This window comes from Ambystoma mexicanum, chromosome 7q, assembly GCF_040938575.1.
Source record: "Ambystoma mexicanum isolate Mex_15411 chromosome 7q, UKY_AmexF1_1, whole genome shotgun sequence".
Lineage (NCBI taxonomy): Eukaryota > Metazoa > Chordata > Amphibia > Caudata > Ambystomatidae > Ambystoma > Ambystoma mexicanum.
In genome coordinates, this window is record NC_090941.1 from 599,219,393 (window position 1) to 599,237,297 (window position 17,905).

Here is a 17,905-nt window from a genome sequence, read left to right on the forward strand (position 1 = left end):
CAGAGAGCCAGCTGGATATGGTGTGATAGAAGAACCCGAAAGAAGAGGTGACACTGATGATGGAAAAGGTGTAATGTATGAAAAGAAGTGGTCCAATGAGGGAGTGCTGCAGACCTATTCTGGGAGAGGTGTAAGAGTTGTAGTGTCATTGGTCCAGGATCATTTGCAAAGAAACTTACAGCTTCAAGCTTGTAAGTGCTTACCTTTTGAGTTTGAAGTTCTGTGAAATAAACAACAACTCTGGAAGTACATGTTATAATATTTAGGGAATAATTGCAATGATCCTTTGCAAAGAAATGATCAGCGAGACAAGACAATCTAGGTGAAAGCAATATCTTGGATTCCAAGGTAAGAAATGGTTAGCAGGAGAGAAGTGTGGTCAGAGAGACCAGGGAGGAGGATGATGAAAATGAGAATAGAGTGGTCAAAGCAAAGAAAGTTGGAGTCGTGGATTAGTGCCTCTGGAAGCTGCATGGGTGAGTGTATTTTTTAGGCCATCCTTAAATTGCTTGAAATCCCACTCCTTTTACCCCCTTAGCCCACGGTTTCCCCAGCCATCCCTTGCTCCCCATCTAGGTGTCCATGTGAAAGTGCATTACACTGTTCTGTAATGCTTCCTATACTTGCTCCACATCCAGGTATATCTGAAAAGATCATTACATTGGTCTGGACTCTGTCTTACATGTGCTCCCTATCGAAGAGTCGCTGAGAAAACTCATTGCACTGATCTATGTTGTGTTGAATATCATATTCTGCATTTAGGGGTCCTTTAGAAGACCCATTATTGTGTTTTACATTGTGCTGCTCTCCTAGGTGTCTATATTGTGTTCCACATCTAGGTGTCCACCAAGAAAGCATATTGCATTACTTCATAGTGTGTCCACTCTTGCATTCCCTATGCATATTTCTATATTATGTCCTATGTTGTGTCCCCCATTTATATGTCCCTATGAAAATCTATTGCATCGCTCTAGACTGTCATACATGTGTTGCCCATCTGGATGTGTATGAGGAAGTGCATTGCACTGATCTTTCATTGAATGTATGTTTTGCTCCCCATCCATATTGTCCTCTGCATTTATGCATTCCCAAGAAATAAAGCCTACTACAGTCTTACATTAACTTATTCTGTATTTACTTATTAATGTATTCTGCTTTAGGTGCCCAGGTATCCATTGCTCCATAATCCATAGGCCAGTACAGAGCATTGACTGTTCTACACTATGTCCCCCATCTAGGTGTCCCTCAGAGAGTGTATTGTTCTATATTGGGTTGTGCTGCTCAGCTAGGATCCCCTGAAAAAGCATATGGCATTGTCCTATGTTATGCTCTATACTGAGTTTCACAACTAGGTGTTCCTGGGAAGCACAATGTACTGTTATATATTGTGTTCCAAATCCTGATGTCCTCCAATAAAGCGTATCACATTACTCTCCAGAAGCCTCTTGCAAATGTACTGTGGCGGGTCAACAGAAGAACACAGACTCTGATTTTCCATTTTACTATAGTAGTTTATTAAAGGAAAGGAGGTGAAAACTCCTAACTTTCCCTAAACTAAAGGTGTTCCCTACCTAATAAACGAACTGAGGTGCTCGTCAGTCATCAGTGAAAGTCCCAAATCAGGTTCAGTCGACTGTCCAAAACGAACCTATTCTGACCCTACCACTATTAGAAAAACAAAAGCAGAGGACAATGACTCCCTTTTCCTGTAAGGTGGGTCACCTCCCACCCCATGTTTAGCTCAGTATAGTATTCGTAGGTAGTTCTTAGCAACTACTCTCATCAAATCACACAGTTCAGATACTGGAATCTTCCAGATCTCGATGGTTTCCTTCCCTTGATTTATCTTCTTTTCCTTTTTATTCTTTCTCCTTTTGTTCTATTGTTTATTATCACTTTTCTCTCACAGGATATATCAGCACGTTTAGCTTTATTCTGATATAAGTTCATCCAGTCGTTTATTGCTCACTTTTTAAATTGACTAGGACGACTTGGAAAGTTCCAATGCTCTTTCTCCCTTCCTTTTAGTATTTTGTTGTGACTGGAACAAGGATGACTGTTTCAGTAATGATTCTCACTCTCTTAAGTCCCTCTATCGGTTCTCCCGTTTTCCCCGCTACCTATATTCTGCAGGGACAACGCCACTGGGTTACTTAATAGATTGGGACCTTCTTCTTCTCATGTCAGAAAAGCTTCTTTTCAAGAGCATCACAGACTGTTTCTCCATTCCTTTTCTGCTCGCTTCACTCCGCAACACCTTTGCCAATGTAGTACCAGCACCGTTTCTGGGCCTCCAGGTTCACCACATCTCGCCAGTGGTCACGCCACCAATTTTCCTCTGTCCAGGTTGAGGACACCTTTTCGGGACACATTCCTTTCACCTCATCATTCTGTGTTTCTTTCCTTTCCCAACGCATTGTGTTGGCAGCTACACTTTGGTCTCCTTGCATCGGAGACTGCGCATCCATGACTCGGTCAATGGTTTTCAGCAAGCTGGTATGATACTCCCGGTCTCTCTCTCATTCCAGGGCCCCGCGTCTCCAATTTTATGATGTTCTCATGGGGCTTCCCCGGTAGCTTTTCAAAGTCCTTTGTTTCTTTTGGGTTCATACTCTGTATGTTTTCAGTGATCTTCATCCCAGTTTTCTTTAAGTTTTCTTTCCTAGGGACCAACAATGTATTTGGTTGACAATAACACATTTTGATTTGTTCTTCAAATCTTCTTTCATAGGTTGTTAAAGAATATCATCACAATGGCCATCCTAGAAACTCGATTGGCAGAATTAATGGTTTATCAAGTCCACGTGGAGATACAATTTCAGGCTGGATTGGAGCAAATTCTTGCTGTCCAACAAAGACCTATGCTTCCCCATGGATTAGTGCAGCCTTATAACGAAGGAAAAGACTTAGCACATTTTTGTCTTAATTTTGAAAGGTTGGGCCAGCAGTTTTGGTGTGGGGACAATTTAAAAACCTGTTGTTTAGGTACGTTATTAAGGGGAGAACTGCAGAGCTCATTTCAACTTTTAAATCCCCTAGAAACAGCAACATTTAATGCAATTAAACAGGGGCTATTTCAAAGGATTGGTCAGACACACTATTTCTACAAATAAAAATGAGGGAGATTAAGTTAAATCCTGCAGAGACTTCTATAGTATTGGGTGCCTCAGTGCAGAACACCATGTCCTTATGGCTAGGAAAGAAAACTCTGCCAGAATTGATAGAAACATTAACCCTAGAACAATACATTAATTCCCTACCACCCTTCCAGCAGAAGGCTGTCCTTCAATTAAATAAACCCACCATGGCAATGGCTGTTGAAACAGCCCAAAACTATGCAGAGGCTAATAGACAGTTGAGATCAATCCACCAATGTTTTTCAATGTTTTGATCCTATGTCTTGCACTTGCTCCTCCTCCCCTTCCCCTGGCACTTTTCCCCTTCCCTCTCCCCTGCACTTGCACGATCTCAATGTAACTTGGCCTAGTAAGATCTTTGTCTTGCCCCCCCTTTGTTCCCCTCCCTTGCCTCATCATGCCTTGAAACACTTGTTTATAGATGCACTATAAATGTCATATCATATCATATCACCGAAGTGAAGAGGCCAAGGAAGATCCAAAGGGTCTCTCCCGTCTACCGTATCACCCAGGAGAAATAAGAAGTACAAGGGACAAAAATCACGACATCCTAAATAGATCAGGGATAAAAGACCCCAAAATGGAGATAGGAGGAATATAATAAGTAAGGGAAGAAGAGAAACAAAAGTAGAGGAGGGGAGAATCTTTAAACCCCCCATGTTCACATGTTTTTTGTGTGGTCGTTCTGGACACTTGGCTAGACAATGTCCATTGAACGAAAAACAAGGACCTATGGAAATGGGGTATATGACTGGGAACGAGTGAAAATAATTAAGGCTCCCATAGGAGGAATTCCTAAGGACCAGAAGTAACTACTTCTGTGAAGTTGCTCCTTTTAAGGCCCATGATCGTGCAATTGTAAACAGGATATCAGTTAGAACTTTAATCGATTCTGGTAATAGGCAAACAGCAGTGCAAGCTGACTTGATCCCAACGGGTAAGTTAGGAAAGGGAACTCCTGTAAAATCACACGTGTTCAACGTGCTGTTATTTCAGGTCTTCAAGAGACTATAATTGGTACTGATTTTTCAAAATTTGAAACTCTCTTGAAAAATGCTAACTCTCCCCTTTTTTACTCCCCTTTTGACTCTTGGGAAGAAGAGGTATTTGTAGCAGAAAGCTCCATCTGGAATTGGGAGACCACACTTGAGGAAGAAACTTCCTTCCGAGAGGAAACCCTGAATCAAAGCAAGGAGGAGAACCTTTGGGCGGGAAGCCAGAGAGTTAGGGGAAGGGTATTTGATGAACCTGATGGTGTTAACCCTCCTTTCCCAGAGGTAGCTTCTCCACATGTAGTCAGGGGATGGCAGCTGCTACCTGATCCTGACCTGGGGGTGGCTATTTGAGGGAGGACCACATGGGGGAGGTGACCTTCAGGGGGGCAAGGAGATATCATTGGGTGAAACATTGTATCCCCCATTCCGTTTTAGCGATCCCTTCCATTCCACATGCCTTGATGGCATACTGTGATCATCCCCTTCGACAGCCTGTAAAGCCTGCTACGAGTATCCCTCAAATGTCTGCAACAAACATAATGATACAAACTGAGATGAGGTAGAGGAGCTCAGTAATGGCGTATACTCAGCAGAACCAGAAGAAGCAGCCTAGTGCTCGGAGGAAGCTGATTGGCTCCAAGCAACTCCTTTCCTTGAGGCAGGAGTTTAAAGATGGAACAGCTGAACGTAACAGAGAGATTCAATTGGCTATTTACTGCCGGGAAAGCCAAATTGTGAGGTCCACAGGAGATGGCAGGAGAAGAACGACTGCAGGAGCTGTTTTGCCCTGTGGGGATTTCTGCAGGAAGAAAAGAGGATCCTTACTGGCGACCGCAGGTAACGAGAAGAAGTCCCAATGCTGCTCGAACACAGAGAAGGGCTCAGGCGCGAAGCAGAAGCCACGAAGGATGTGGAAGCCACCAAATGAAGATGGTAAGCCTGTGGATTGGAGGTGGCACACCGGGGCGCTTCTGTATATTTGCTGCAAGAGGTCAGGAGAACGCCAAAGAAAGCCGCTGGCCCCTGAAAAGAGAAGCTGTGTTACCCGGGTGCTTCAGCAGTTCTGTAAAGTACCAATAAGAGCCAGGCACATGAGTTGGGTGACCCCCAAGCACGGAGGTTGGTTCACTGGGACATTTGGTAATGAAAGTGAATGAAAGTGGGTTTGAGACCCGGTACATTTATAAAAGTGATGCACAATATTGGAACTGTATGAATACAAGAAATAAAAGAATAAAGAGAGAACCTGGCAGGGGAGTATACCAGGTGTCCAGATATTTGACAAAGGAAGTAAATGAAAGTGGGTTTGAGACCGGTGTTTTGATAAAAACAATACATAATATTGGAACTGTGTAAATGCAAGAAATACAGGAATAAAGAGAAAACCTGTCAGGAGAGTATGCTAGGTGTCTTGCTAGTCTGGGACCTACAACCAAATTGTGTAAAGGAACTATATGAGAGAACCTGGCAGGAGTGTATACCAATTGTTTTTTGAGTCAGAGAGTACAAAGGAAGAGCCATGCCCTTAGGATTTTCAGTTGTGTTTTGTGATATTTTGGAAAAAGAATCCAAAGGAAAGTTCAAGCCCTCAGAGTTTGAAACTACATTGCTTGTGTAAAGGACCTGGGGAAGGGAGTAATTTCCCCGGGAGTTAATTGCAACACCAAGAGGAGAGGGTTATCCTCTTGGGCTACAAAGGGCTTGGTTATTTTTGTGAAACTTTTCTTTTTATTTTTTTACATTTATTTCAGCACAATAAAACCCTCAGGCATCTAGGCGCTAGTTACAGAAAGTGCAGAGTACATATCGTAAGGTTCAAGAACACACACATGGGTTACACGGTAATGGTAGGTGTTGGACGCACACTTTGGCAGAGCCTCGCCTCATGGTGCAGGGGGCTACTTCAGGTGTGCAAACAGGCATGAGAGACAAAATCAGCATATGTACAGAGTCTGGCAAAGCCTCAACTCCTGTTCAGGGGATACTTCAGGCATGCAAACGAGCAACAGATCACATGGCTAAAAGTCAATCAGGTAGGTTACAGTGGCATTACAAGTGTAGTATAAGGCTAAGGGTCAATCAAGTAGGTTACATCGGCATTACAGGTAAAGCACACGGCTAAGGGTCAGTCAAGTAGGTTGCAGCGGCATTACAGGTGTAGGACAAGGCTCAGGTCAATCAAGTAGGTTATAGTGGCATTGCAAGTGTAGCACAGGGATAGGGGTCAATCGGGTAGGTTACAGCAGCATTGCAAGTGTAGCAGAGGGCTTAGGGTCCATAAGGTAGGAGAGAAAGAAACAATAGTGTACAAGCACCATCTGGAAAGCCTCACATCATGGAACGGGGGCTACCTCAGAGGTAGGGAGATGCGTAGAGGACACATTTGGGTGGCTGCAAGGGTTACAACAGTGTTGCAGAAAGAAACCTGGGGAAGAGGACCCTTCCCTGCAACTGTGAACATTATCCATTCAAAGCCTCCAGTCAAATACCTTTTTGTTTAACTTGAACATTTCTGAATTTTTCGAGCTAAAGACAATATCCTTAGCACCATATAGTTATTTTTAGAATGAGAGGGCTAGGATAGAATTTCGACACAAGATATTTTTGCTTTGGACAGCTTGACTAAGGACAGACCCTTAGTTTCTGGTTGAGATAAGGAAATACCTCCTAGAATAGGGACAGTCAGGCATTTCCCAAACCCTTTTATTATTTGAATAAAAGTTTGTAACCACAAACATGAGTCCTCTGAGTCCACGTCTCATTTCTGGTTCCTCACAAGAGGTAAATCCAATCTATTCTGTTGTGGCTTCCATAGCTGCATGGGGTTTGGGGCATAGCTTAGTGAACTGTATGGTCCCCCAATTTATATCAGTTTGCCCCTATCCCCATATATTGCGGGTCAGAAAAATAACATAGACTCTGATTTTCCATTTCACTAGAGTGGTTTATTAAAGGAAAGGTAAAAACGCCTATCTACCCTAAACTACAGGTGTTCCCTATATAATAAACTAAGTTGCTTGTCACTGAAAGTCCCAAATCAGATTCAGTCCACTGTCCAATACTAACCTATCCAAACCCTACCACTATTAGAACAAATAAAGCGCAGGAGAATTACTCCCTTCTCCTTTAAGTATTCTTAATAGATTGTGACCTTCTCCTTCTCGTGTGAGAATGGCTTCTCTTCTCTTCAGGAGTGTCACAGACAGTTTTTCCTTTCCTTTTCTGCTCGCTTCACTCTGTGACACCTCTTCCAATGTGTTACAGGCATTGTTCATGGACGTCATGGTCCACCGCAACTCGTCTGTGGTCACAACACCACTTTTCCTCTATCGAGATTCAGGAGGCCTTTAGGTACACATTCCCTTCATCTCACCGTTCTCTGTTTCGTCCCTTTCCCAACGTGTTGCATTGGCGGCTGCATTTTGGTCTCTTTCTCGCATCGGATGTTGCACATCCAGAACTCCTTCAGTGGTTTTCAGCAAGCTTGTTTGAAACTCCCGGTCTCTCCCTCGTTACAGGGCCCAGCCGCTCAAATTTATTCCTGGGGTTTCCCCGGGACCTTGCCAAAGTACTTATTTTCTTTTGTATACATACTCGGTATGTTTCCTGTGATCTTCTTTGTCCCAGTTTTCTTTACTTTTTTTTCCTAGACACAAATGATGTATTTGGTTGACAATAACACATTTTGATTTGCTCTTCATGTCTTCCTTCATGGTATGTTAATGAAGATGGGGTAGTGATACTTAGTTTACGAAGTTCCTCACAGGAATGGGAGTGGGTGTCTCTCCCGGTGAGGTCCTGCTTGTCTCTACCTCTAGGTAGGGTACTGCGTAGCGGGCTCACCTCCATGGTCTCACACGGAAAGACTCCCCCTGTGGAGAAATGACAGAATCCCATGATTCGTCAGATACCCTTTCCCTTAATTTTACTGGCTTCCCTTTCTTCAGTGAGCGGAAACCAGCAAAGGAAGTCTGCCTTCCCTTGTTCTTGCCCCTTTCGATATTCTACTGTGAAGCAGAATGGCTGTAGCTCTAAGAACCATCTCATAATTTGCGCATTGGTATCTTTTCTTATACTCATCCATGTTAAGGGAGAGTGATCGGTGACCAGTCGAAACATACTTACAGTTAAATAGTACTTGAGGTGTTTTACAGCCCACTTCATGGCCAGGGTTTCTGGTTTGATGGTGGCATAATTCTGTTCTCTTGGGAAGAGTTTTCTCCTGGTATATAAACCTGGGTGTTCTATCCCTTCGTATTCTTGGGACAACACAGCTCCCAGACCTGTTTTTGAGGTATCTGTTTGTAAGATGAACTCTCCATTAAAGTCTGGTACCTTCAATACAGGTGTGTTGCACGGAATAGACTTAACCCATCAAAACTTGTCTGATCTTCACAGTTCCATATCAGTTTTTGGGGCTGTGCATTTTTGAGTTTATCTGTGAGAGAGGTGGCTCTAGTGGAATAATTAGGTCTAAAGCACTGGTAATAACTGGTGAGTCCCAAAATACCTGAAGCTCTCTCTAGGTTTTGGGCATTTCGAGTCAGTTGGACAGAGTTCACTTTTTCGCTCTGAGGTTTGATTAACCCATTTTCCACAAAGAAACCAAGATATGTTACTTTCAATAGTACTAAATGGCACTTTCAAGGGGTTAGCAGTTAGTCCATACTGTCTTAAAGCTCTGACCATTTCATCCAGATGGAAAACATGATCTGCCCAAGTCTCACTATGGATGACTATATCATTTAGGAAGGCCCCACAAATGTGTGTAAACAGTCTCAGAACTTTATCCATCAGCCGTTGGAAACTGACAGGAGCCCCATGGAGGCCGAATGAAAGGACATTTAAGTCGAGAAAGCTGTTTTCTCTCGGTCTGGGGAATGCAGAGGAACATGCCAATACCCTTTTGTAAGATCAATTGTGGAGTTGTACTTGGCAGAACCTAATGTGTCAATCAGATCATCTATCCAAGGCATCGAATAACTATTGAATATTGAGATAAAATTGAGTTTTCATAAATCAATGCAGAATCTCCATAATTGATCGTGTTTGGCTACTAATACGATTGGTGAAGACAACAGGCTTTGTAATGGTTCTATGATACCTGCTTTTAGCATTTCTTCCACTTACCTTTCTATTATTTTCTTCCGAGATTCAGGGATACTGTAAGGTCTTAAATTTACAATTTTACCCTGAGGAGTTCTTTTGGAATGGAAGAAATGTGTAACCCTCCCTGGTTGATCCACTAATACATCTGTGAATTGAGCCAGCAAATCCCTGATGTCTGCCTGCTGAGATGGTGACAGGTCTAGAGGGATCAACGTGTTTTCTTGGCTGACATCCGTGAGAAGAGCGGTTATTGTCATGGTGGAGTCCTCACTGAGATCGATTCACCTTTCCTTGAGGAGATTGACATGATAAGACTATGAGCCTCATCACGAGTTTGGAGGTAACCCTTAAATCTGGCAGTCGCGCTATTACCTCCGGATTTAAGAGTCCGCCAAATCAGGGCTTCGGCGGATTTTGCCCCAGCTCTGAGCTGGGGGGGAATCCGCTGAAAATTCACGCTATTACCGCCAGCGGGAAATCCGCCGGCGGTAAAAGCACGAACATTTCCCATTGAGCCCAATGGGGAATGGGGCATTCCCGAATGGGCTCAGTGGGGATTGGGGAATTCCATTACCGCCAAACCCGTGATCTGGCGCTAATAGCGCTGGGGGGTTTGGCGGTAGGGCTAATACCGCCGGCGGTAATACCACTGGCATTACCGCCCAACTCGTGATGAGGCCCTATGTCTTTTGCTTTCGATCAGGTTGGGAAATTAAGTAATCAAAGGGACCCTTCCTCTCCATACCATCAGAAAAAACTCCAGGCCAGTAAAATGTTAGTGTTACTTGACTTTGATTCTTTCCGACTCCTTGATGGCCTGCGGTCAAGTGTGAATGATCTATCTCTAAAACCACTCTCCTATTGCTTTGGGGTATTACTAACTGGAACCAATGGGTTCCATCACGAGTAATATTGCCTGTGTATAATAGTCCTTTTTTTTAAAAAAAGGAAGGGACCGACATGACTCCTTCCTTCCTCTTTAGGAAAAACTTTAGTGAAGGCCATGGCCAGGATTGGGTCATTTCTTTATGCAAACTCCAAGTCCGGTTGGGGACCGACTTCTTCAGTTACCAGTAAAGGTTTGTCTTTTTTTGGTCTAACTGCTTCGCCAAACCCCTTATCACCCCTATCAGTATCTTCCTCGGATGGTACTTCCATGGGTATGGTAAAGAAGGCTTTCTCTAATATCCCTTGGCTGATCTGTTCCCCCTACTTGACTATATATGTATTGTTCCCTATATTATGCAAAAGAACTTTAACATCACCACGATAGTCTGGGTCAATCATATCTGCCACTATGTCTAATCCATATCTGCAGGCTATTCCTGATTTTAAGGCTAACCTGATATATGTTCCCTTGGGAGGGATTAACACTAACCAAGTGGGAAAGAGACGTCTCTCGCCCCCCGGTATTATCACTTCAGAGGTACTCTGCAAATCAAATTCCATAGATTCTGTTCTGCTGTGGCTACGATAGCTGCAAGGGCTTTGAGGCTTAACTTAGTAAACTTTAGGGTTCCCCACCTTTTATCAGTTAGTCCCGAGCCTGCTCCTGGCACCATGTATGGTGGGTCAGAAGAAGAACAAAGACTTTAATTATCCATTTTACTATAGTGTTTTTTTTTAAGTAAAGGTGAAAACATCTAACTTGCCCTAAACTAAGGGTGTTCCCTACCTGATAAACTAAGGTGCTTGTCAGTTGTTAGTGAAAGTACCAAATCAGATTCAGTCCACTGTCCAAAACTAACCTGTCCTGACCCTACCACTATTGACTATTGGAACAAATACAGCACAGGAGAAAGAATCCCTTCTCTTGTAAGGTGTGTTCCCCCCCCCCAAGTGCAGTTCAGTATAGTATTCATAGGTAGTTCTTAGCAACTACTCTCATCAAATCACACAGTTCAGATATTGCACTCTTCTAGGTCTCGATGGCCTCCTTCACTTGCTTTCTCTTCGTTTCCATTTTATTTGCTTATCCTTTTGTTCTATTTTTTATTATCACTTTACTCTCACAGGATATATCAGCAATTTTCACTTTATTCTCACATATGTTTTTCCTATCGTTTATTGCTCACTTTTTATCTTGTCTAGGACGACTTGGAAAGCTCTAATATCCTTTCTCCCTTCCTTTTAGTATTTTGTCATGACTGGAAGGAGGATGAGTGTTCCAGTAATAATTCTCACTATCTTCAGGTATTCTCAATATTTTAACTAGACTGGGACGAGTATGTGCATTACAGTAATGTTTCTCACTCTCCAAGTATTCTCCGTACTTTATCTTGACTGGGTGAGTATGAGTGTTCCAGTAATGATTATCACTTGACTAGGACGAGTATGAGCACCCCAGTAACAACTCTCACTCTCACTCTCTTGAGTTCCCCCCAGGTCTCTCATTTTCATTGTTACCTCTATTATGCAGGGACAACATCGGCAGGGTTCTTAACAGATTGGGACCTTCTCCTTCTCATGTCAGAATGGCTTCCCTTCTGTTCAGGAGCATCAGAGATTGTTTCTCCATTCCTTTTCTGCTCGCTTCACTCGCAATACCTCTGCTGATGTGGTACCAGTGTCTTTCATGGACCTCCAGGTCCACTGCAACTTGTCTGTGGTCACGCCACCACTTTTCCTCTGTCCTGATTCAGGACGCCTTTCGGTACACATTCCCTTCACCTCAGCGTTCTGTGTTTCTTCCCTTTCCCAATGCTTTGCATTGGTGGCTGCACTTTGGTCTCTTCCTCTCTGATACTATGTCAAAGTCCTTCTTTTCTTTTGGATTCATACCTAGTGTGCTTACAGTGATCTTCTGCATCCCAGTTTTCTTTAAGGTTTCTTTCCTAAACACATTTACATTTACACACAATAACACATTTTGATTTGTTCTTCATGTCTTCCTTCATCAGATGTTAATGAAGATGAGGTAGTGATACTGTAGGGGACTTGCTAGACCCCCCCCACCTCAAATTGAATGCAGATAACTTGTCAGGCTGATCGATAGTTCCAGTATTGCAAAAATCAGAAGTGTAGCGCTTTTTAGGCCAAAAAGCACATTTTAGGGTGACATGTTTTTAGGGTCAGAATGCCCTACGTAGCGGAGGGTATCTCACGTATTACATATATATCATGGATATCGAAAATCTAGTCTGACAACTGAATAGAAAATGATGCACAAAGGTAAATACTGTTGGTAGGTACACCAAATATTCAGACTGGAAGGACTCAATTAGTTTTTTGAATGGCTGCTGGAAACAAGATGGTGGAAAATCCCATAGTCATGCCAAAATAATTAAATAATTCTCTAATAGCAGTTCATTGAAAGTTCACTGAAGATGGACATGTCTGGAGTGTATTTTTAGAAATTCTTGGCAAGAAAAGCTCGGTATAGCCTGCCAAAATGACTCAGAGAGCCTGCCACAACTGCTCTTTTCTAGACATCAAAAGATTTATAATAAAGGTCAGCAGGATCTCGGACAAATTTAATAAGCTTTGGTGCCAGTCAAGTGAGGCATGCCAGGACATGTTATGTGGACTTGGTGAGTGGCAGTTATAACAGCCAATCACAGGTGAATAAGGGTTTATCTTTAGTTATAAGAGCCAATCAAAATGTATTGCATAATTAAATGTAAAGTTGCATCAGCTAAAGAAAAGTATAAAAAGGAGCTGTTTCAAGAGCTCATTGCTGCCACTTCTGATGTCTTAATAAAGATGACTTTTGAAACCAGCCCAGGCCTGTCTGCCGCCTTACCTTGTGCCCAGTCTCTGCTGCCTGATCCACAGATGTCAATGCCCAGGGAGGGCATTAGGCCCTCCTCTTCACTACTTATTTTAGGGAGTTCCTCAAATGAATGGGAGTCCTTGTCCCCATAGGTGGAGTCTCTCCCGGTGAGATCCCGCTTGCCTCTACCACTAGGAAGGGTAATGCATAGGCTCACCTCCCTAGCCTAAAAGGGAAAGGCTCCCCACTTGGGAGATGTGGTGGAATCACACATCCCGCAATTTGTCACAGTAACCATGCCATTGGGTGTTCTGCTTCCAGATTGTCCAGATTCCGTACCCGAATAAAGCCAGTAAACATCAGCAGCTAAGCAGTTAATCTTAGGTCCCTGGCACCTTTACACAGGTATCACATAGGTTAACACACAAAACACTTCACACCAATATATCTTCCTCCAGGTTTGCCAGGGCAAGCCTAACAACAGTGGACCTTTCACCTAGGTATCCAAGTTGGAGCACATTGCATCATATACTATTGTTTACTTCAAGGACCGTACATAGTTCAAACCAAGTAACACTTCTCCATTTACCCAATCAATCAATATGTAAAGCAGCAGAACCAGAACATAAGCAGGACACTTCTTTAAGCAGCTGTATCCTAATATTCCTGCAAAAACTGCCCAAAAAAGGCTGTGTTACAAGAAGGACAAATGAGCAAGAAAGAAGACAAAATTCCTGTTACGCTCACCTGGCTCCCACAGAGGCATCGATCTGAACTGGACAGCTGCGGTCTCCACCAATGTGACGTGTAGGGCCAAGATGACAGACTGGACTGGCCCACCTAACTTCGTTTGCTTGGCCCATAGGAATATTCTTCTGCAAATGGAGAAAGGGAATTAACCACCCGTGGAGTTGAGCGTAAATCCCCCCACCCCCGCTGTTCTCCCCACTGATCACCTTTGATGTCCCCTCTTATAGTCTCACCTGATGGTTTGAAAAGATGAGCTCTTCATCCTGCATTGAGCGCAGGGGCGCGTAGATAACCAGTTGCTTCACTGGCTCGAAGGAATTGGTGAGTTCCAGAACAATATTGACTCCGAGATTCCCAGCAAGACGCCGTAAGTATGTAGTTCGTAAAAGTTCAAATGCCTGACTTTCACTCTTGTCCGATTCCTTGCAGGTTGCAGCTTGACCCTAGTGAAGAGTTCCTCGTGGCAACCGGTAATATTCTGGTAAGGATTTGTATTATCCAACAGAGTTCGATAAAATAATGTCAATATGTAACCTGTTGCTTTCTCCCCTATTCAGGCGCTAAGAGAAAGTATGAAGTCTCGGGGAATAATACTTCCGGCGGTAAAATCAGGTAAGTCTATTGTGGTGAGGAGGGTTCCCCTTGTTAGTCCCTTTGTTTCACCTTGCTGTCCTTTTGTTTCCCCTTTGGGGCCGGGCTTCGGCGAAGATGCAGTGGAAGCTGCGCCGACCCGTGAAGAGGAATAGTACCCCTGGCGGGAAAATCAGGTAAGTCTATGGGCGGTAACTGATATTCCTCTGTGTATTCCCTTGGCTCACCTTGCTGTTCTTGTCTTCTTCTTAGGTGCCGGAGTGTGGCGGGAACATGCAGGAGGACGCGGTGGAATGTGAAGATGCTGCGAAAGCCGGTGAGTTCAGCGCGGCGCTGCAGCAGGTGAGGCAACGCGCATAAAATAACTGCTTTCTTCCAGCTCGCAGGCACGATGGATCGGGAATTCAGGTAAGGATCAAAGGTATTGCTCTTGTTCTAACCTTTTCTCCTTCTTTCTCCCTTTTTCTAGGAGCTCCAACTCGAGGCGGGCGTGGCAGAAGGCTGGATGCAGACTTGCAGGCACGGTGAGCGTTACGCTGCTGGATGCAGAATAACGCGAAGCATGTGCTGCTCTTCGGGCGTGGTTTAAATAGCCTCCAAAGTAGTCCCAGGTAAGTATTCCTCCCCAGCCCCACCTGAGTAAAAAAATAGTCCCTAGGTAAAGTAGTCCCTTCCAAGCCTCTTTTGGCTTGGAACTCTTGCAGCATGGTCTGCATCAGGTAAGTTTGCAGCATGGTCTGCATCAGGTAAGTTTTAATCTATGAGCCTGGCACCTATGGCGCCAGGACTGACTCTCCATATGAGCCTGGCCCTTAGGCGCCAGGACTCCACTGAAATAGCCCCTAGAAGGGGTTGGTGGGCTTGCTTGGGATAACTTGATGCCTGCTTCTGGGGTTGCTGGACTTGGTCTGGGTCCCCGGGGGTAGGCATCATGACAATTCTACAAATGAATCAGGCACAAGGCAAACCCCCAAACCCACTGGAATCATCAACAATTTCACAAGACTTCAGAACTGCAATCAATATCCTCCCAATGAAGAGCGTTGATCCATGCACAACCCAAAAATGTATTTATCTCGCAATAGATCTCCGCTTACAAATCTTCCAAATAGAAAACTCAGGAACACACAACTGGTTACCCACACCAAACTGCTCAAAGACAGAGCCTCACATGTCACAAAACACAATAGAAATTACCATAGGAGGAAATAGAACAAGAAAACAGGGAGAGTAAAATGTCTATCCAACACATAGTGACTGGGGGAGCATATCAGGCTCAACAGAAACCCAGAAGACAATGCCACTGGACAGACAGATAGACCCCACATGCAACCTGTTCAAACTATTCATCAATGAGACAGAGCCAATAACCACCACTCCTCTCAACACCCAGAACTGGGAATGCAATCAACAAACATATTTTACTCATGGCACAAGTTAAATAACAAATTATCAAAATCAATAGCATGAGATCTGGGCAGAGGGAGGCACCAATATCCTTTTACTTACAGGAACATGGCTTTCAGATGACTAGAAAATAGTGGCACATGAAACACTTTCAGACAATTTCACAATGATACATGCAAATTGAGAGGGAAAGAGAGGGGGACCACAAAAAACATTCACCACATAATTTGCACCATCTACAGATGTTCCAGATTGCAAATCACCTCATATCTACCTCACACCCAGCCACCAAACCAAGAATATTTTCCTGCTCATATACAGATCACCCACCTACAATCTCAGCTTTGCACAGAAACCCGCAGGCACATTAGCCAACCTTGCAGTGGAATACAAAGACATAGTACTCGTCACGATGCATGACATTGGAACACCATGTGGCACCCATTATGGACTAATTGGGACATGAAATGTATTGCCATACTCTGCCCTGGACAATACCTATACCTATTTCTGCCTTTACTTTCCCTTTGCAACACTTTGGTACTTCCCTATTTCATTTCACAAACTACATATCCCATAATGCACCTTTTGGCAGTTCTCATTACCTGACTATTCCTATGCAGCAATCTTAGAACTACAATCCCCAGAAGTTCTAGAGATCAGTGCTGCTTACAAACCCTAGGTCCAGAGAGGGAGGAGGTAGATTACCTTCAGTTGTGGTGCTCGAGGGGCACCTAACAAGTCTGCTTCAGCACAGGGTAGGTCAGTATTCAAGCAACTGCCTGCAGGAGCACAGGGCTCTTGCAATGAGTTAGCTGCCAATCCCTCATACTTTGATCCTTGGATTTCTGCTGTTTCCAGGACCTGCTCCTGTTCCAAAGTCCTGTGCTCTGTGTACTGCAGCCCTGCTACTCTGCCTGCACTCCCCTGCTATTCTGCCCTGCTTGCAGTCCCTTGCCATCTGGCCTGCACCCTTGTGCTTCCCTCCCTGCAGCCCTGCTCCCCTACTTGCAGTTCTCTGTTCTCTGTCTGCAGCCCCTTGCTCTCTGCCACCAATGCTCATGTTCCCTGATCTGTCTGCAGTCCCGCCATTTTTATTCCAGTCTAGAGTTACAGTTCCTTGTATTCCTTGTTACCAGTCTGCAGTTCAGTCCTTCTCCTAGTCCAGAGTTTGAATCCTGAATTGTATTGTTCCTGCTCTATAGTTCCGTCAGCTGTTCCTTGATTCTGGTCCTTAGTTTCCAGTCTGCAGTTATGGTCTCCTGTACCTTTGCACTTAGATTTTTGTCTTATTGCATATGCTCTTTCTTCTCATTCTCTGTCCTGAACCTTGCTCACTTTGCCATCCTATTCTTTCCCTGGATATTTCTGTTACTGTTCTGGTCCCCACCTGTGCTTGTATAATTCCTTTGTTCAGAGTTTGGCTGCTGGGTTTCCCGGCAGGCAATCTCTGTCCATTTCCTTTACTGCGTCTCAGTCTGTCCATTGTGCCATATTTAACAGTTTCAGGGGGCAGTCAATGTTCTGATCCTGCTGGACCCCTACAAGTTTTAGTCTTGTAAGTATTGTTTCAATGTTCGTGCCTTAGGGTCCAGACACCCACTCTTGTCACTCTTTTCCATGAGCATTCAGAGTGGGTACTGTAATAACAACCAGCTGAGAAGGCTACAGTTTCCCATGACTGTTGGGAAACTCTTCCCCCATTCTGCCTACACCCCAAGTTATTGCCTATCCTTCCTTGTCCACAGTACTCCATACACTCCTGTCACTTAAGCACTATGTTTCCCTAGGCTTTTGGACCATGTCCGTGGCCTCGAGCCCCTGACACGAGTAGGGGATTTTGACATCTAGTTTGAGGAAGAAAATGAAACATCAACCCACTCCCTGTGTACTTATCTGATAGTCCTTCATCTGAAATAAATTATCAGTGCTGCCACTCCCTCGGCCGGACATTAAAACGCCCACACTATCTCAAAAGTGGTGAATCAGCATCACAAACTATTTCAGCTACACAATCATCATCACCCAGAAAGCCATCAATGCAGCTACCTTGGAAACAATTAACAATCCCCATCACATTGAAAATCTGACAACCCACACAGAGCTCACCAATTTCAGACCCATAATGACAGAATCTTTACTTAGGTTTGTGAAGGAGAGCAACAAAACCAGCTCACCAAAGATCTGTGCCCGTCAGACATTTC